The sequence below is a fragment of the Chrysochloris asiatica genome, unplaced genomic scaffold, assembly GCF_000296735.1.
Source record: "Chrysochloris asiatica unplaced genomic scaffold, ChrAsi1.0 scaffold00465, whole genome shotgun sequence".
NCBI classification, from domain to species: Eukaryota; Metazoa; Chordata; class Mammalia; order Afrosoricida; family Chrysochloridae; genus Chrysochloris; species Chrysochloris asiatica.
In genome coordinates, this window is record NW_006408983.1 from 529,774 (window position 1) to 551,188 (window position 21,415).

Below are 21,415 nucleotides of genomic sequence, written 5' to 3' on the forward strand. Positions count from 1 at the left end.
CTCAGTCTTGTGGATTACTAAAACGATTTCCAGTGTGAGTTGTTGGGAATGGCATGTAACCATCAGCTACACTAACATGAGCTCTCCTCTGATGTCAGCACAGGGTCAGCCCTTCCAACTTTGAAATTTAAACTAGCTCTCTTTAAAATACTACCACTTCTCAGGTGTTTCTTAGTTCACCTCTAAAAATAGCCCTGAACCAGTCTACTGGGTTCCACTTAACACGAGAGAAATGTCCCAACAGGCCTCTCAGACCCGACACACCACGCCTGGGCATCTTCACTCCAGCAGAGGCTAAAAGTTATTTGAGGTACCTCTGAGGACCACAGAAAACATTCCTGCCAGTCGGCTTCACGTCTCTATCCTCCACACGTGCTCCTTCCTTCTCAATCTTGCTTGGATTGCAGTTCTCCGTCTAAACAACCTCCCCTTTCCACACCTGACCTTACTGCATTTATCTGAATTAACCAGCCCTCAAGCTACCTCCTATGGATCTCCACTTGCAGTCAAACACTACATTCTCCTACGCTCCTCCCACCGCCACACGCAGCCTCTCATTTATCAATTACAAGTTAAAGGATATTGTAGGGCAGAAAAAAGAAAACGCAGGTAATCCTGAGAGTCTGAGAAACTTCATGGTCGTGGAGCAAAAATCTTTGTTGTAGGGAAGCCTGGGCCAAGGTTTCCAGTGAGGTCTTTTATATCCAAGTTGTCAATTTAAATGACCAATTAAACAAGGCAAACCATCTTTAAACAAGGTATAGAAGCTAGTGTCGAGTGTATCCGGGAAAGTTTGTAAACTTTAAATAGCACCTAACAAGTAAATCACTAATTCATCCATCCAAACCTTATCCTCGGTAAGCCTCACCATCACACTTGCAGGAATCTGAGATAAGCACACAGCTGTCTGGGTCCAGCTGCAGAATACCTAGATTTTACACAAAGATTTCATGATTTATTCCACATTCTCCTCCTGGTAGAAATGCTTCCATTACAAAATATATATATATTATTTCTGCCACTACAGAGAACACTGACATATATTTATATGCTTTTATCCTATAGGACAAAATCTCCAAAGGAGCATTTGTTCCCTTTTTTTTTTTTTTTTACTTTTTTTTATTTGTTTATTTTGTTTATTTGTTTACTTTTTTTATTTATTTGTTTTCTTACTTTTATCAGGAGCACTCAAGTTTACTTTCCTAAGAATCTACAGTGATCCACTCTAGCCAGCAACATACACAACTACACTCCATAAATCCAAACTGGAACAACTGTTACCAGTCATTAGAATTTTGTCAAATCTGATCCATATTTAGTATTTATACTGAAAGTTACAGCTTCCTGATCAAACTGTAAATTGTCTTTATGTCAAAAGGCAATTGAGTTAGAATCCTAATGAAACCAAATATTATTTAAAAATACTACACAGCTCTGCTACTCAACAAGTGGTCTATGGACCCTCAGCTATCAGCATCACCTAAACGCCTGTTAAAGGTAAGAATACAAGGGGGATCAAAAAGTTCATGAAAAAATTTAATCAAATGATGATGGATGAGAACAAACAAGATGGTGGATTGGGTGGAAGTGCAGTGAGGAGCTCTGTCAGCAACAACACAGAGTACTGGACCAAACAGGCTCAGGCAATGGTCCCAGAATCTGAACCACATATAAAGGAATATTTAGAAAGTTGGCAGGCTTACAGCCAATGGGATGTGTAGCAGAAGCAAGAAATCCAGTGCTTTCTAATCCAAGGTGCTCAACTGCTCCCTGAGTGGCTATCCTGGGCAAGACTGAATGGTGAAGGATGAGAGCAGCCACAGACACCTGACAGAATCACAGAGATAAAGGTGTGGACATTCTTTTTTTTCTATGTGTTCACTGGTCTCTCGCTATCTACACACCTCCATTCTGGTGACTAGAGGGGGTGCCTGAGAGAGTGGATGCCCCACCCCCGGAGGGTTCTATTACACATGCACACAGATATCCTCAAAATTTAAAGGGACAGTTTCCACTTAAAAGCAAACGGCATTGCAATATGGCCACAGCCAGCCTTGAACTGTTCATCATCAGGAAAAAGGCCTGAATGGGGGTTGTGGACTGGGATAAGCAGACTAAAAAGGAAACAGGCTGAAAATTAAATCCTGAGTTACATCATAATGACCAACAGTGGCACCTTGAAATTTCCCAGAAGAAGAGTGAAAAGGGAAGCCCATCTCCTGATCACATCTACCTAGAGGCAATCAGAAAGCATAAAAAACACCAAAACACACACCCATCTAAGTATTAAGGCCACGGATAACTCCTGATTATGCCAAAAAAACAGAGACAGATGACCATATCAGCACATGTCCAGAAACAAGATAAAGTGACTGAAACAAATGAACTGGAGGTAGACCTACACTCTATACCGGAAGGAGGGCAGGCTTTGGAAATACCTGAGAAGGAATTCAGAAAAATAATTATAAACTGTATCAAAACACTTTACAATGGAGTTGCGAAAAATAAGGAAGAAATCAGGAAAGTGCTACAGGAACAACCAAACCAGATAGATACAACACTGGAAACAATTCAAAACCTACAGAAAGAGGTACAAATGATCAATAATAGAATATCAGAGATGGACAATACACTGAAAGGGCAAAGGAGCAGAATTGAAGAGATGGAAGCCAGAACTAGTGAGCTGGAAGATAAATCTCTCAATACTACTAAAATAGAAGAAAAAGGAGAAAAAAGGATTTAAAAAATCTGAAGAAGGTCTAATATTCTTGTTAGATTACATGAAGAGGAATAACATTAGAATTATCAGCATTCCAGAACAGGAAGAATCACACAAGTCCACAGAGGAGATAGCTGAAAAGCTTCTGGAAGAAAATTTCCCTAACATCCTGAAAAGCAAAAAGATAAGCATTCAAGAAGCTCAATGAACCCTAGGACGGATAGAACCTAAAAGAAAATCACCAAGACATATCATAATCAAGCTTTCAAAATCAAAGATAATGAGAGAATCCTGAGAGCAGCTAGGGAAAAGAGAAAGTAACATACAAAGGCAAGCAAATCAGATTAAGCTCAGATTTTTCAACAGAAACCATGTAGGCAAAAAGGCAGAGGTGAAACATATATAAAACCCTGAAAGAAAAAACCTGCCAACCGAGAATCCTCTACCCAGCAAAGCTGTCAATCAAATACAATAAGGTAATCAAAACATTCCAAGATAAACAGAAGCTAAGTGATTTTTCCAAAGCCAACCCTGTGATGAAAAACGTCCTAAACGGAGTTCTGTGGACTGAGAACCAACAAGAACAGACAACAACCAGAGATTGACGTACATGGATGGCAGCATCACCCGGAACTCAATCAACAAATGGAGAGTGTTGACAGTTGAGAAAATAATAAAATTATAAGAATAAACTCAGAGGATCTGGGAGGTCAGTCTATGATCAATACAATTACAATGTGAAAGAAGGTAAACACAGAGGAACAGAGAGCCAGGTGGGGAGAAGGTCAGTTAGATTACAGGATAAAATAGACTGTCTTAAATGGAGTGAAAAATTAATGGAATATAAGGTAACCACAATGGTGGGATTGGAGGGGGAGGTGGAAGGAGGTGACAGTAGAGCACAGGGTAAGGGCAGACATATCATACCTCGGGTGTTGGGGAGGGCAATACAGGAAGAGGGAGGAGGTGGAAGAACAAGACAGATAAGGGAACACTGAGACAAGTTTGCATGGCCTAAGTGCGACAGAGGTAAATAGTGATGCATGCTCAACTTCAGAACAACAGGGCTCTGTGATACAGGGATCAAGGCATAGTTTGAAGAGGGAAAATAATACTAAGATGCTTGACTATCTTAAGAATATTAGATTCTCTTGCCTACTATTGTAAATTAGATACTTGAGTGGGATAGAAAGAAATGTCAGGAAACATGATTAGAGAAAACTTTACGTAAGCCCATCTTTAGCCTATAACTGACTGGAATACCTAAAAGGGGTTCTAGAACTTGCCCAGTAAAATAGGCCTCTTGCAAAGCCTTTACAGAGTATAGGACTTCACAGAGTATAGGTGGAATTCTGAGTCCCATCCAGAATCTTATGAGGTGGGACATTCCAACTAGAAAGGACAAGAAGACCAGCCTGGAACAGCAAGAGCAACAGAAGATACATCTTCAAAGAAAGATCATATGGAAAAACCCAAAACAAAAACGTCACTACTACAAGAATAAGCAAGCTGTTTCGCTGGAAAGCCATTAAGGCAAGTAATCAAGTTCCTTCAGGACAAATCCCCCTCTAATATTGAAACTTAAAGGGAAAACATGAATGAACAGGCATGTGAGCTTGCTGGCGACTACATTGGACTACTGGTGAGTGGAAGAGGGGGAGAAAGACAGCAATGAAGAAATAGGCTGAGTTCAACCATGATCCATTGACTCCCAGTGACCTGGATATGAGAAAGAAAAGGAAGGGCTGGTTGGTCCAAAGTGTGATAAGACCTGGGGACACCTGAGCCCATGGACAAGTACATAGCCACGGAGGGCTAGAGCAAAAAGTGAAGCAACCAGCTGATATGAAGTAAGGGGAGACACACAAGTACACCCAAACTTGAAGATAGTACCCATTTGACCTCGCCTTGGTGGCTTGACAATCAGAACTCGATTAGAAGATTAAATAATTTTTTTTTTTTAATAAAGGAAACAAGGGTAAATTGCTACAATTTGATGAACCTGACCTATACAAATGTAGGTGGTGGTGGTGGTTATGTGCCGTGGAGTCGGAACCGACTCACAGTGACCCTGTATAGGGTTTCTGAGGCTGTAAATCTTTATGGGAGCAGAAAGCCTCATCTTTCTCCCATGGAACAGCTAGTAGTTTCGAACTGCTGACCTTAAGGTTTGCGGCCTGATTCGTAACCACTACGCTACCAGAGCTCCTTACTCATGGAGGTAGTAACTCTAAATACCAACAGAGAGGGAAGGAGTCTTCACATCAAGTATCAATGCTATCCCCTCGGTACACAGGGTAGATAGGGATGGGCAACTTTGACACTGGCTACTCCACATTACTTAACAACAACAACAAACCTAAAATAAGAGGGTGATGAAGGCATGAAGTGACTGGCTTATAAGGTTTCAAGGGGGAGTTTAATTTGAGAGTGTATGGGGAAAGAAAGAGTCCGTGCTGAATAGTTTTCAACTTGTCTAGATGGGTCTGCTTAAAAGAGATGGGAATAAGATTCTTATGATTCAACAGTGAGTAATTGTTATCATGACTAATTGCAATTGTCACAGTTGTAAAGGTAGAAGTTTTGTAACAAAAACAGGGGTGTGGTTAATCTTACAGTCCAGAAACAAAGGACCCTAGGATCATCAAGGGAGAAGAGCACAAGAGGAATGTGAGACCTTATCCAGAGAAGCAGCGACACCAGAGATGGAGGCAGAGATGGGGACACGAAGAGAGGGAGCAACCGAGCACTCTAGATTCATGAGAAAAGAGGGACTAAGAGCTGGCAGCCAGGAGGCAGACTTGCAGAAGGTGCCCTTTGGTGGTATGAATTATTATTTATGCTTGAGTGTTGTTTCTTTGTTTTTTAAAAGAGCTAACGTGAATAGAGAGAAATACTGTGAACTGATGGTACATAGAGAGGATTATAATCATTGTAATGAAGCAAGCCGTATGATTTGCTGAATGTAAAACTGATGATCTGCCCTATAAACTTTTCCTCAATCCACAAAAAAAAATTTAAGAAAAAAAAAAGATAATGGAATTTTCTACCAACTTTTTGAAGCCCTCTCGTATATTCGTATATTCTTGTCATTCTCCTCTCTCCAATTTTTTTTTTCAATTTTGCATTAGCTATTCCATCTGTTTTTGAAACACAAAACCATAGCACAAGAAATGATGAATGTTAAGTGCACATCTTCTACAAATTTGAGGCTAGATCCATCTTAGTACATAGAAGCAATACAAAATTCACGTGGAGTTAAAAACAAGCTCACATCATGTAAACAGCTTCTGTGCAAATTCAAGTTTCAGTAGAGACCCTGGTAAAAAGCCGATCATAAATTTCACTGTGGTCATTCCTTTGGATCTGGTTCCTAAAGACCCCACCTTTAGAACAATGAAAATAAACCATACCACATGTATTAAGCTGGAGATTGAAATAGCAACCTGGTTATTTTTAATCACTGACCTACTCTGACCCTGTTCTAATGGCCTTAGAGGAAGCACGAAAGTATATTGAGTGTTTAGCCTCCATGGACCCAAAGTAACAGAGCCTCTATTCTGTTTCCAGCTCTAGAATATAAGAGTTTTAAGAGCAGGAGCAATGGAGCAGAAGATATTCATTATGCCTGAGAAAAAGAGAATAAAACAATGACAGAAGGATCAGAATGTCCTGACATATGATACTTTAGCATCCCATTCTTTTAAATGCAAGACTCCTCCACCTCTCCCCATTTCCATATAAACATACCTGCTACTTTTTGCACATACCAATTAGTCTGGAGAATACAAGGGTATGCACAGACTTTAAATAAAGACTTCGAATTTGATCTACTTCTACGTAGCAAGCTACTAGTGAACAGCTTTGTTGGAAGAAGTTCCCAGAAATCGAAAACACTGGAAGGAGTGAGTCTCTCAGAACTCAATCAAATGCTGCCCAGGGAAACCTGTAACCACACGCATCACAAATGGTCTGCCTCTGGGATCATTACATGAGACCTTAGGATGCTGTCTCCGGGTGTCACTTCACCTCTTAAGTAAGGAGCAAGAGGCAAATCATCAAAGAAGTCAGTGAGTATTACCAACGTCACAGAAGACAGAAAAAGCATGGAAAAGTGACTATACTCCAATCTGTGTCACATAGTAATCATTTAAGTGGAGGAGAGTATGATTTTGAAGTGGATAAAGAAAATAAATCAACATTCCCATACTGAAGCATTCATTCATTCATAAGCACTGGACTGGTAACCACAAAGTAGGCAGTTCAAACTGACCAACTTTTCCTCGTAAACCCTATACAGGGCTGCTAAGAGTTGGAACTGACTCAACAGTAATTTATACCCTTCCATCTAAAGGTTTTAAGGCAAACACTTCATTGTGGCCCAAAATGATACTACTAAAATCTCTTGCATACACTTGCTTGTTAAATCAAATTGCATAGCTATTCTTAGAGTCTACTCACACCAAAGACAAAGGGAACCTACTGAATTCCCCTCTCTATCACATTATGTGTCTACTGGAAGAAATAAAGAAATGAAAGAACTGAACAGAAAATTCCAAAGGGCAGCTCATAATGAAATGTGCAAAGACCTGAAATTAGAAAACCAGAAGGGAAGAACACACTCAGCATTTCTCAGGCTGAAAGCTGAAAGCACTCAAGAAAAGATTAAAACCCTTGATTTGTGATATTTAATACTTGTGTGGCACTGTAAAATAAGCACTGGGCTGGTATCTACCAGTCACTTTTGGAACCTCTATATAAGGTCTCTGAGTCAGAACTGACTCAACAGCACACAACAACAACAATGGGTAGGATGTTGAATGATGCAGAAAGCATCCAAAGAAGATGGAAGGAATAAAGAGTCACTGTACCAAAAGGAACTGGTTGATGCCCAACCATTTCAAGAGGTAGCAAGAACCAATGGTATTGAAGGAAGAAGTCCAAGCTACGCTGAAGCACTTGCAAAAACAAGACTTCAGAATTGGATGGAATGCCAATTGAAATGTTTCAATAAACTGATGTAACACTGGAGGCACTCATTTGTCTATGCCAAGACATTTGGAAGACAGCTATCTGGCCAACCAACTGGAAGAGATCAATACTTGTGTCCATTCCTAAGAAAGGTGATCCAACGAAAAGCAAAAATTACTGAATGATATCATTAATAGCACACGCCAAGTAAAATTTTGCTGAAGATAATTCAAATATGTACACCAAAAAAGGGAGCCACCAGAAATTCAAGTCAGATTTAGAAGAGGACACAGAACAAGGAATGGCATGCTGACATCAGATGAATCTTGGCTAAAAGCAGAGAATACCAGAAAGATGTTTGCTCAGACTTTACTGACTATGCAAAGGCTTTCAACTGTGTGGATCACAACAAACTGTGAATAACATTGTGAAGAGGGGATATTCCAAAACACTTAAATGTGCTGACAGCCTAAGAGGCATTCCTTAATATAAAACAAGATAATAAAAAATGTATTAAAATCAGGAAAGGTGTTCATTAGGGTATTATCATTTCACTATACTTATTTAATCCGTATGCTGAGCAAACAATCTAAGAAACTGGACTAAATGAAAAAGAATGTGACATCAGGATTGCAGGAAGACTCATTAACAACCTGCAATATGCAGATGATACAACCTTGCTTGCTGGAAGTGAAGAGGACTTTAGATACTGATGAAGATCAAAGACCACAGCCTGCAGTATGGATTGCCCATCAATATAAAAGAAACAAAAATCCTCACCACTGGACCAATAAATAACATGATAAACAGAGACAAGACTGCAGTTGTCAAAGACTTCATTTTTCTCGAATCCACAATCAACAATCATGTAAGCAGCACTTAAGAAACCAAATGACAAATTGCATTAGATAAACCTGCTGCACAAGAAATCTCAAACTTGCATCCTAGCAAAAATCAGCCGCCACTGAGTCAATTCTGTTGATCCCAGGTGTTGCAGAGTTGAGTTGTACACCAGAAGGTTTGCACGGCTCTGACCTTTCAGAAGCAGGACCTCTGGATGGATTCAAATCACCAAATGCCTTAGATGATAGACTCTAAAGCAGACCTCCAAACCTGTCTTCTGAGGTACTTCTGGGTGAGCATCCCTCTGCTGTTGTTGCCATTATATGCCTCTGAGTCATTTCCAACTTACAGTGACCCTGTACAGGGTTTCTGTGGAGCGGTTGGTGAGTCTCAACTGCTGACCTTGTGATTCAATCAAACCAACCTTGTGGTCCAGAACTTTATCCACCAGGACTGTGAGCACCCTCCCTACTAGATTAGAATTTCCTATGTGGCAAGAACTGAGGTTGATGTCTCTCTAAACTTTCTACACTGGGTCTTATACAGGTAAGTGAAATGATCAAATATTTTAGTTTTGAATTACAACCTGTTTTTCTCAGGAAATATGAAGATATAATTTATTTAGGTTTGGCAAAAACAGATGGAATGAAAACAGAGTATCTGGTTTAAATTCAAGAATAAATGATAAAATGAGTAAGATATATGGACACAGGAAATGAAACAAGAGCAAAGTCATAAAGTCAACCCTGAAATGTGTTCTCTCCCTTTAAATGTGTCACTAAATTTCCTGAGTGGCATGTGTTATTCTGTAACTTACACTTACAGGACAAATGAAAGGCAATCTGGGGCTGTATTTCCCTACAAATCAATATCTCCCTCTCTCACCCCAGCTGTTGTTGAAGATACATAATGTTATGGAATGAATTCTGTCAACTATGTTTTGGGTGAAAATCCTGAATTCTATGTCTGTGGTTCAAGCTCACCAGCTGCGCCTTGGAAACCCTATACAAGGTCGCTATGGATTGGAATGGACTCCACGGCACTAAACAACAACAAAAAGTTATAATCCCAAGGAGCTCTGGTAGCGTAGTGGTTATGAGACAGGCTGCTAACCTCAAGGTCAGCTAGTTTGAAACTACCAGCTGTTCCGAGGGAGACAGATGAAGCTTTCTGCTCCCATAAGGATTTACAACCTCGGGAACCCTATACAGGGTGGCGATGAGTTAGAACTGACTCCAGGGCACACACACCCCCCCCCACCCCTACCACCAGTTAAAATCCCATTTGGGAATGGGTTGTCATCATTAAATTAATGAGGCAGGATTCTATTAGCTGAGCCAAGGGTCAATTTCCTCTGAGCTTTAAAAGAGATTGAACAAGCAAGCCAGCAGAAGTGAGAGAGGGGGCATGAGAGATGTTAACTCTCCAAGGGACCAAGAAACGAGAAGCACAAGAGACAAAAAGACCTTTCCCAGAAATGACATAAACAAAAAGCCTTTCCCTAGAGTAGGTACCCAGAACCCAAACTTCTAGCTTCCTTAACTCTGAGAAAGAAGACTCCTGGTGTGGCTCTGTAGGATAAACACTGGACTGCTAACCACAAGACTGGCGGTTCAATTCCACCAGTTGCTTCTTGAAAACCCTATATGGGATCTCTATGAATTGGAACTGTCTTAACGGCACTTAACAAAAACTACTTCGGGCATATTATCAGGACCAGTCCCTGGAGAAGGACACCGTACTTGGTAAAGTGGAGGGTCAATGAAAAAGGGGAAGACCCCCAACAGCATCAGCAACGCACTCAAGTGTAGTAATGATTATGAGATTGGCATGGGACTGGGCAGTATTTTGTTCTGTTGTGTATAAGGTCGCTATAGTTGTTGTCAACTCAACAGCACCAAACAACAACAACAAATTTTGAGAAAATAAATTTTGTTTGTTATAGCTATCTACTTGTGGTATCTCTGCTATAGTAGCAGTAGAGAAAACTAAGACAACAAGACTAGTTCAATTTGTATGACAAAATATTAACAATCATGTATGTCAGGTAGTAAAATAGATGGATCAGATGTGGGGTACCTCTCTGGGAACAAAAGGACAGCACACTCTCTTTCTCAGTGGTGATATTTTACAACCCTTAGCACAATAATGTTACTCTTTTGCACAACATTGAAAGGAATTAAACTGAATGGATTCAATCTTCAATAGGCTAATTCATCATTTAGATTTAAAAATCCAAAATATATTTAACACAGAGTAACTCAGTATTTTTTCATGGAGGCCTTTAAAAGTAAAACGGAGTACTTTTGGAGATAACGAACTATATGCTCTTCAGGGAAGAGCTTGTTCCTGGCTATCAGGCGTGACCAATTCAATTCCATTTCAGAAAAGGCCACTGTAACTCACAGGAAGGAAAGTGTGTAGGGAGGGATGAGTGGGTTTGCTATTTTTAGCTATGTGCCTGGTTTCAACGATTTCCGTGTTGTATTTTTCCTAAATTAAAACAAAGGGAAATTGCTTTATGAAGATTTATTTTAATCTAATACTTAGTAAAACAATGAGGCAGTGATAACCCTCACTGTTTTACTAAGTATTAGATTAAAATAAGTCTTTTAAAGAAGGAAAGAAAACCTTGAGAAACAACAGATGTTTTTGTTGTTATGTGCCGTCAATTCCAACTCAACTGTCTACTTGGTGGTTCAAAGTGACCTTGTGGTCCAGTACTTATCCTACAGCGTCACACCACGTGTGGCCACATCAAGCCAGGTCATCAGCATGGTGTTGCCTGCCACAGTCAGACTGCCACCATTCTCACCTGCAGAACGTACACACATCTTTCTTCAAGGAATATATCCCAGCCTGGGATTATTAAAAACCAACTCTAGTCCTGGTGTGACGCTGTAGGATAAGCACTGGACTGCTAACCACAAGGTCAGTGGTTCTGGAAACCCTATACAGGGCGCTATGAGTTGGAACCTCCTTGATGACACTTAACAACAAGTTCATTAGGAGGCATTTCACATTTGCAAAATATCTGCCTTCTGTACCTGTTTTCTCAGTCTCCCAGGTTGTGTTTTTAGATGAAACCACACAGTGCTGTTCCACTTGAAATAATGGCACGGGTGTTGCCGTAGTTAAAGCACTCAGTTGCTAATTGAAAAGTCAGTGGTTTGAATCCACCAACTACTCCGTGAGAGAAAAAATGTAGCAGCCTGCTTCCTTAAAGATTTTACACTCTTGGAATCCCTATTGCTATTGCTGTATAGTCAGTTTCAACTCATAGCAACCCAGTATAGGGCTTCCACGGTTGCAAATCTTTGCAGGAGCAGAAAACCTCGTCTTTCTCCCATAGTGCAGCTGGTGGGCTCAAACTACCAACTTTTTGGTTAGCAGTCCAGTGTTTACCCTACAGAGCCACAGTGCTCCCATGGAGGTAGTTCAATTCTACCCTACAGAGTCACTATGAGTTGGAACAGACTTAATGACAATGGATTTGTTGTTGTATTTTGATCTAACCATAATAACATTTTAAAACAAAAGCATACCTTTATAACATAAGAATAAATCTAGTTTAACCTCCATAATAAGTTCGTATCAGGATCAGCTTCATTTTGTAGACAGCATTACAATGATCATTAGAAATGCATCAGTTAGAAATTACTGCAGAGATGAGTTTGGCAAGACCATTGAGTTCAGAGAGAAAAAAGAAACTGCATCCAATGTGTGTACAGACACATCGAAGAGGGCATGCAAATGCTGAGTTAAAATAATAAGAGGACTTGGAGGTAAGTTTACATACAAAACCAGGGCATTCAGAAAGTGGAAGTATTCCAGAGTTTTGAGTAACAAAAATGACAAGTGGACAAACTATTGTGTTCCCAAGAGGCTTACCAAGGGTAAAGTGATGATATAATGACTTCAACAAAGAAGGTAAAAATGTAACAAGAACTTTTGCTACATTTGAATTTTATCAGTGCCTGCAAAACAGTCTGGATCACAGTGTGATGAAAACATTGTTCATCATCTTTCTCATACTCCAGATTTCTAATCCCTTTCCTTTCTTCTTTATTTGAAACTCAAGTACCATTTATCCATTCACTTGCAAAGCACATAGAGAACACCTGCTATGGTCAGGGTCTGGGCGGAGAGCTTTGGGGCACACCTAAGAGGTTAGTTAGAGGATGGACCTGGAGCATTATAATCTAGTACAGACGAGCCCTTATACACACACAATGCAAGATTCACGAGAAGTGGTCACAATCCTTAGGGAGCAGATTACAAAATTCATCAAGATTCACACTCTCTGGACTTCTGAGCATTAATTTCTCTGCTCTCTCTTGGCAACTAAGTGTTCAGTGAACAATATACAATCTTACATTTGTCACCCCACTGACACTAACCAACTTACACATCTCCAGAACTAAAATGCCCTTTCCATAAATTGTGATGATGATGATCTATTTAACATATTCTTACTCTCTCAGGTCCCAAATACACAACTTGATCCCTGAGTTAGCTCACTAATTGGCAAGATGAAGCATCAGACAGGTGCTGTACAATTAAATGATTGAAAATGTTGGAAAAAGAATGATGAACTTACACTTCAATAGAAAATGACAGAGGAAAGTAATTTTCTAGTACCGCAATGGAAAATAAGAGAGAAAATAGCCATTTCTCTAAGACTATCTAAGGGTTAATATTTAAATCTGAGAGAAATGTATCCTCTGAAATATTATGTGGCCTTGATAAACATTTCAAAAATGAAAATTTAAGTTTAATACTCAAATGTCTGTCAAAATTAATTATCTGTCAAAAATACCCCCTCTTCCTACTCCTACACATCATCTCCTGCCTCAATTCTGGAAAGAAATTTCATTTCATTCAGGTCTAATGGCAACAGATGGCTTTCATATTAAGCAATTTAAGTTTTCCGACAGCAAACAGTATCCTAATCCACATTTCTGTTATTTCCTGTCAACTGTCAAACCAAAAAGGAGACCAATACTCAACCTTGATGTTGTGGTTAAGTACCCCTGGATCGGTTCTGACTCCCAATGACTTTGCATAGGGTTTCAGAGGAGCCGCTGATAGGTCTGAGCTGCTGACCTTGTGGTTAGCAGTCCAATGCTTATCCTGTAAGCCCACACCAAGATCCCTCAAGCTAATCAGAGGAAAAAAAGAAAACAATTTCAAGAATCAACCTAAAATAAAAGCCATAATTTGTTGAATATGGATTTTCTTTAAAATCTGCAGGACAAAATCATTTGCATATCTGTTGTTGTGGCTTATGCTAACCCCAGGTGTTACAGAGCAGAATTGCTCCGTAGTGTTTTCTTCACTATAATATTTGTGGCGCTGTTGGTTAATGCTGGACAAGGTCAGTATGAACTGCAAGGTGGCTGGTTCAAGCTCACCAGCTGCTCCTAGGAAACCCTATACAGAGTTGCTATGGGTCAGAACTGACTTGATCGAACAACAACAATCTTTATGGAGACAGATCATCACATGACCATTCTTTTGCCAACTGTTGAGTGAATTTAACTGCCAACCTTTAGGTTAAGGAAATTGTTTGCACCATCTAGGGAGGGACTTTGGTGCCCTGAAAATAGGAGCACCTATCAGTGTGGCTGCTGAATATCATCACATACATATGTTTATCTTCAACTGTGCTAGTTAAATTCTTAGGCCAAGACTTGACTGTAAATCACCTCTTGGCTACAATATGCAGTATATGTTGAGGGGAAAAATTACATCTGTTTGTTTCTAAAGGTGCTATGGAATATTCCAAGCAACATGGCAGTAAGTGCAAAAATTGCATATTGATGACCTTGTTGTTTGGTGCAGTCCACTTGGTTCTGACTCATAGAGAACCTATACACAATAGAATGAAATACTGCCCAGTGAGTGTGCCATCCTCACAATTGTGGCTATATTTTGAGCCCCATGTTATTTCCACTATATCAATCCATCTCATTTAGGGCCTTCCTCTTTTTCACTGACCCTCTATTAACTAACCATGACATCCTTCTCTGGGGACAGATCCCTCCTGACAACAAGTCCAAATACAAGAGACAAGGTCTGCCGATCCTGGCTTCTAAGGAGAATTCTGGCTGTACTTCTTCCAACACAGATTTGTTTGTTCTTCTGGCAGTTCATAGTCCTTTTTATTCTTCTTCAACAAAACAATTCAAATGCATCAATTCTTCTATGGTCTTCCTTATTTACTGCCCAACTCTCATGTGCATATTTTGTTGTTAAGTGCCAATGAGTCAATTCCAACTCATAGCAACCCTGTAAATGTCTTCTGAGGAGCAGCTGGTGGGTTTGAACTGCACACCTTGTGGTTCACAGTCCAGTGCTGATTCTATATTTAAAATACTATGGCTTGTGTCAGGAGTACATATATCAGGAGTCCTTTAAGAGATATCTTTGCTTTTCAACACTTTAAAGAGGTCCTTTGCAGCAGATTTGCCTAATGCAATATGCCTTTTGATGTCTGGCAGTTGCTTTCATGAATGTTGATTGTGGATCCAAGCAAAATGAAGTCTTTCATACTAGTCTTTTCTCCATTTATAATGATGTTATTTATTGGATCATTTGTGAGGATTTCTGTCTTGTTTACATTGATGTGCACTCCATACTGATGACTGTAGTGTTTGATCTTCATCAGGAAGTATTTCAAGTCCTCTTTACATTCATCAAGCAAGGTTTATCATCTGTATATTACAGGTTGTTAACAAGTCCTCCAATCCTGATGCCATGTTCTTCTTCACATAATCCAGCTTTTATGATTATTTGCTCAACATACAGATTGAATACGTATGGTACAAAGATACAATCCTGGCACACACCTTTCCTGATTTTAAACCATTCAGTGTTCCCTTGTTTTGTTCCAATGATTGCTTTCGGTCTACGTAAAACTTCCTAATGAGCACAATTAAGTGTTCTTAATTACCCATTCTTTGCAATATTGTTTATGGTCTGTTATGTTCCACACAGTTAAATGCCGACCCCCAGAGAGATGGAAGCGTGGCAACGACTGTGAGATTGGCTCAGGATCGGGCAATGTTTTGTTCTGTTGTGCATAGGGTCACTATGAGTCGGTACCGACTCGATGGCACTTATCAACAACAAGAACAATAGTCAATAAAGAACAGGTAAGCATCTTTCTGGTATTTTCTGTTTTCAGTCAGGATCCACCTGATGTCAGCCATGATATCCCTATTTCTAATTACAGACAATGTTTGCAGACACCACCAACTTTTATCATATCATGGGACTTGAGAGAGAGAAGTGAGACATTCTGATGAGGAAAGGCTTAAGGATGTAGTCTGATGGGTTTTGAACACTGTTTAATACATTTATATCTAAGAGGATATGGAAGTCCTGGTGAGGCGCTGTGGGTTAATGCGCCAGACACCAAGCCACCTGAACTGCAAAGTCAGTGGTTCAAGCTCACCAGTCATTCCTCGGAAACCCTATACAGAGTCACTATGGGTCGGAACCGACTTGACAGCACTTAACAACAACAAGACGAGGATATTTAATGACTGCATTAAAATGTCACCGACATCAAAATACTAAAACCAAAATAAACCCACTACACCATCAAGTCTATTCTGACTCATGTTATGTGGTTGTTAAGTACCATCGAGTTGGTTCTTACTCATAGCAACCCTGTGTAGGGTTTCCTAGGAGCCCTAGCCTGGTGAGTTTGAACCACCGACCTTGTGATTCAAACTGACCTGGCGGTCCAGCACATTATCCTGTGGTGCCACACACACCAGGACTCCATCTCACAGCAATCCTCAAATCAGCCATGTCAAATTGCTATGCTGGCCTGTCATTATTTATTTTCATTATTTCTGGAACACACATGACCTCTGGGTATGACACAATTGAGTGTCCCCAATATGTCTTTTTCACAAGTAACCACATCTGTTTGTTTTTAACAAATCTGTTTTAGAGCAACCTCTGTAGAATACAGACAAAATACAGACATTTTATATTATTTAACACTGCCAAAAACAATTGAAGATATCATGGCCAGTATTAGGTACAGCATTGCTGTGGAGCACGTACATCTATTTTAAATGCTGCCTTTTCTAAAGTACTACCACTGTGCATCACTCCCATGTGAATTTAGGTGTCACGCTAATAAATCCTGCAAACAAGACTCCACCCTACAGCAAAAACTTATTAGGTACTCAGAACTCTCAAATAAGTTACATTTAAGAGACCTTTGTATGTTACTGCAAGTATATCTGACACACACAAGAAATAAAATGTAAACTTTTTACCTTGAGTCTGTTTCTTGTTCACTGCATTATCAGCTTTATGCCGTTTCTAAACAAACAAACAAACAAAAATCACTGTGAAAAAGTGAATGATTAATAAAACTAAACAGCACTCACACCAGAAGATTTCTTTCCGTTTCTCCATGGTTTTCTCTTTTCTACCCAAATCACATTTATTAGTAAGCAAGCATCAATGGGGATTTGGAGACTGGAAGAATCAGAGAGCATTTGGTCATTTTCAAGCTGAAAGCACAATCCACACAGCACCTTTCCACAGTACTGCTGGGAATAGTTTGCTGTTCTGGTTGTTCTCAAGTGCCACCGAGTCGATTCCAACCCATAGTGACCCTGTATAGGGTTTCCATTGTTGTTGTTGTTATGTGTCGTGGAGTCAGTTCCGACTCATAGTGAGCCTGTACAGGGTTTCCAAGACTGTAAATCTTGACAGGAGCAGAAAGCCTCATCTTTCTCCTGTGGAGCAGCTGGTAGTTTCGAACCTCTGACCTTAGGGTTCACAGCCCAATTCATAACCACTACGCTATCAGAGCTCCTTATAGGATTTCCATAGGGCTCCTTAAATTAACACACAGGTAAGATTAAACTTTTAATGTATTAGAAAAGTTTGACCTGAAAGACTGATTCATTCTTTTGCTTAAATAACTCACTTAAAAAAGAAGACTGTGGAGACGAGAGAGAGAATAGGAAGGGCTGGTTGGTCCGAAGTATGGTGGGTGAAACCTGGGGACACCTGAGCCCATGGACAAGGACATAGGCACAGAGGGCTAGAGCTAAGAGTTAAGCATCCAGCTGATAGGAAGTGAGGGGAGACACACAAGACCACCCAAACTTGCATATAGTACCCATCTGGCCTAGCCTCGATGGCTTGATACTCACATCTCAAAAAACATTTTTGTGATAAAGGAAACAAGGGTAAATTGCTACAATTTGATGAACTTGACCTACACTCATGGATGTAGAAACTCAAACTATGAACAGAGAGGAAAAGTGTCTTCACATCAAGTTTTAATGCTATCCCCTCTGTATACAGGGTAGATAGGGACAGGTTTCTTAGACGTTGTTGTTGTTATGAAGTGTTGTCAAGTCAGTTCTGACCCATAGTGACCCTGTATAGGGTTTCCGAGGAGCAGCTGGTAAGCTTCAACCGCTGGCCTTGCAGTTCAAATGGCTTTGCAGTCTAGTGCATTAACCCACAGTGCCACACCAGACCTTAGACATTAGCTACCTAAAATGAGAGGGGCAATAAAGGCACAAAGTGACTGGCTTACAAGTTTTCTAGAGGGAGTTTAAGAGTGTGCAGGGAAAGATAGAGTCCCCATTGAAGTTTTCATCTTGTCTAGATGGGTCTGGTGAAAAGAGATGGGGATAAGATTCTTATGATTCAATAGTGAATAATTGTTCTCTTGACTAATTGAAACTGTCACAATTGTAAACACAGAAGTTTTGTAACAAAAATGGAGAGTAGTTTAGAGGACCCTAAGACCATCAAGGGAGAAAAGCACAAGCAGAATGTGGGACCTTATCCAGAGAAGCAGCAACACCAGAGATGGAGGCAGAGATGGGACATGGAGAGAGGGAGCAGCTGAGGACTCTAGATTCATGGAAAGAGAGGGACTGAGAGCTGGTGGCCAGGAGGCAGACTTACAGAATGTGCCCTTTGGTGGTTAAATTATTATATATGCCTGAGTGTTTGAAAAAAATAAATAAATAAATAAAAAGAGCAGCAGTTCGAAACTACCAGGCGCTCCGCGGGAGAAAGATGAGGCTTTCTACTCCCGTAAGGATTTACACCCTCAGAAACCCTGTACAGGATCGCTATGGGTCGGAACCGACTCGACGGCACTTAACAACAACAACAACAACAAAGTGAATAGAGAGAAATACTGTTAACTGATGGTACATGGAGGGGATTATATCCACTATAAGGAAACAAGGTGTATGATATGTTGAATGTAAAACTTATGATCTGTCCAGTAAACTTTCACTCAAATCACAATAAAAACTACAAAAAAAGAAAAGGCTTTATAAAGTGGATAAATAAAAAGTTAGTTAAGTAGTGAAGAAGGAAAAAAAAAAGCATGTACAAGACCATTGTTTATCCTGTCATTTAGTACCACAAGAGAAAGAAAGAGATGGCAGTCTGCTTCTGTAAAGACTTACAACCTTGGAACCCTATGGCGCAGCTCTACCAGGCAGTAAAAAGTTGCTATGAGTTTGAATTGACTCAATGACAAAAGGTATCATTTAATAATCTTAGTTCTTATATAAAATTCATTATCTAATTAAGTTGAGTAGATCCCCTATAATTTTATCACAGGCTGATCTCATAAACGAATTGAACCAAAGACAGTTATTATTTGCATATATCCTCTTCTATCTATTGCTTCCCAACACTCTTACCTCTGAAATCACAAGCCATATACCCTACTGTTCCTCCTCCCAAAACCCTTTAAAAAATTATATGATAAACAGATCAGTTAGCCTAACTATGAGTGGATGAGTTTCATGAGGAGTTACATAAGCTAAAGTTTTATGCTGTTGTTGTTGCTGTTATGTGCTATCGAGTCGGTTCCGACCCATAGCGACCCTGTATAGGGTTTCCGAGGGTGTAAATCTTTACGGAAGTAGAAAGCCTCATCTTTCTCCCGCAGAGCAGCTGGTAGTTTCGAACCGCTGACCTTAAGGTTCACAGCCCGATTCGTAACCACTACACTAAGCTCCAAAAAACAAAATTCACTGCCATTATCAATTCCAACTCACAGCAACCCTATAAAAGGTTTCTGAGGCTGTAAATCTTTACAGGCTCAGAAAGCCTCAGCTTTCTTCCCTAGAGTGGCTGGTGGTTTTGAACAGCCGACCTTGATGTTATCCGTATAGTGTTTATCCAACAGCACCACCAGGACTACTAAGGTTTCACAGCAGTGAGTAATAAAAAGAGAAGTTAAAAAAAATTGAGTGACCAGACCAAGTGACCATCTGTACAACTGAACTAGAGGCTTTCCGGGACTTGTTTTTTAAATCTATAGCATCAAGTCTAACGCATTTGGACTACATTAATAAAACAGCAAAGAGTGCAGCTAACTGTGCTCAAAGGTGCTATCATATGAAGTCCAAGGTCTGATTCAGCTGCATGTAACTGACTATGAACTGGGTTGGAACAAATGGAAAACTCGTGAGTTCCAAAGTTTTCCATTTGCAAACAAAGATGGTTTAGAAACACAGCGCACTTACAAAAACACTCTGCGACCAAACTGTAGAGTTGTGGCTTAGCACTCCTCTGGGGCACAGCAATGTTCACATGTTGTAGAATAAATGCCAGCAGTGTGAATTCATTCAGTGTAAACAATCAGTGACAGAACTGAACAAAAGGCAAAGAAAGCAAGCATTCCAAATGTCTTTGTGGAAGAATTGTTGGAACAAATTCTTGCCACAATTATATACGGGAATATACTAGAATAGTTTCTTAGAATAAAATACTAATGTAAATGTAATAATGCAAACCTTCAATAGACAAATCATTGCTTCCAAAAGTAAGCAATGTTTTTGCCAGCATAAAAAATATATATATTTTTTAAGTTTTTTATTAAATTTGTAGCAGCGTAAAGAATACTGTATAATTGATAAAACTCCAAAATACTCTTGGTGGCTTGTTAATAACGACCTTAAGAAAATGAGGCTGAGTAGAACTATCCCAGAGAGTTTTCTTACAGGCTCTAAGCAGTTTCGGAGCAGATGGCCAGGTGTACTTCTAGGGATTAAATAGTCAAAACCAACCCCAAAACCAACCCCACCCATCAATTCCTACTTAAACACAGCACTAAACAACAACAACAACAAATAGGCTTTCTGAGGTTATAAATCTTTATAGGAGCAGAAAGCTCATCTTTCTCCCGAAGAGCAGCTGGTGGGTTTGAACTGTTGACCTGGCAGCTAGTAGTCCAGTGCTTATCCTACACTGTCACCAGGAAATAGTCAACCTTTTGCCTCAGTTAGCAGCCAAGCACTTAATCACAGTGCCTCCTGGGCTCCTTCTTCCCTACCTAGGCAATCCTTCTCACATCGTTGTCCAGGTCTCCTACCTCCACCTCTGCCTCTTTAGAGCCCGTTTGTTTCAGTGATGGAATCCCTGAAGGCTTACTAATGCCTGACCCTTTTCTGTTCTCACTCTTCACTCCCTTCCTAGCTCATATTCACCATACCTGCAGCTTCCCTTACAACCGCTTCATAAATCTAGGCCAGTGAAGACTCTCATCTGAGCTCTGGACTATTACATGCGGTTGCTTTCTTTGAACTCTCCCTCTAGCAGTCTCAAAGGCATCTCAAACTCTAGCCAGAAGTCAGCCTGTATCTGTAACCTCCAAGATGTGGTCTTTTTCTCAGGTATGGAACCACAGATCATTCCTTTGCACAAACCTTCCTTGAACAAAATGAATGTCTCACATTTAAATAGTGCTTCATATCCCATATGCTACTGTAGGATATGCACTGAACCACAAGGTCAGTTTGAACAATAAGGCCGGTTGAGCCATAAGGTCAGCAGTTCCAACTCACCAGCCACTCTTTGGAA

At 40.1% G+C, this 21,415-nt stretch overlaps 1 protein-coding gene across 2 annotated transcripts in view; it reads right to left on the bottom strand.

Moving 5' to 3' along the window:
• ATP8A1 (ATPase, aminophospholipid transporter (APLT), class I, type 8A, member 1) overlaps positions 1-21,415 on the bottom strand; it is a 290,919-nt gene that overhangs the window by 260,425 nt on the left and 9,079 nt on the right. For both annotated transcript variants that reach the window (XM_006877299.1, XM_006877300.1), the window contains exon 4: positions 16,834-16,879. The gene's annotated coding sequence lies outside the window, so the exon portion shown is untranslated. The remainder of the gene's footprint in view (positions 1-16,833; positions 16,880-21,415) is intronic.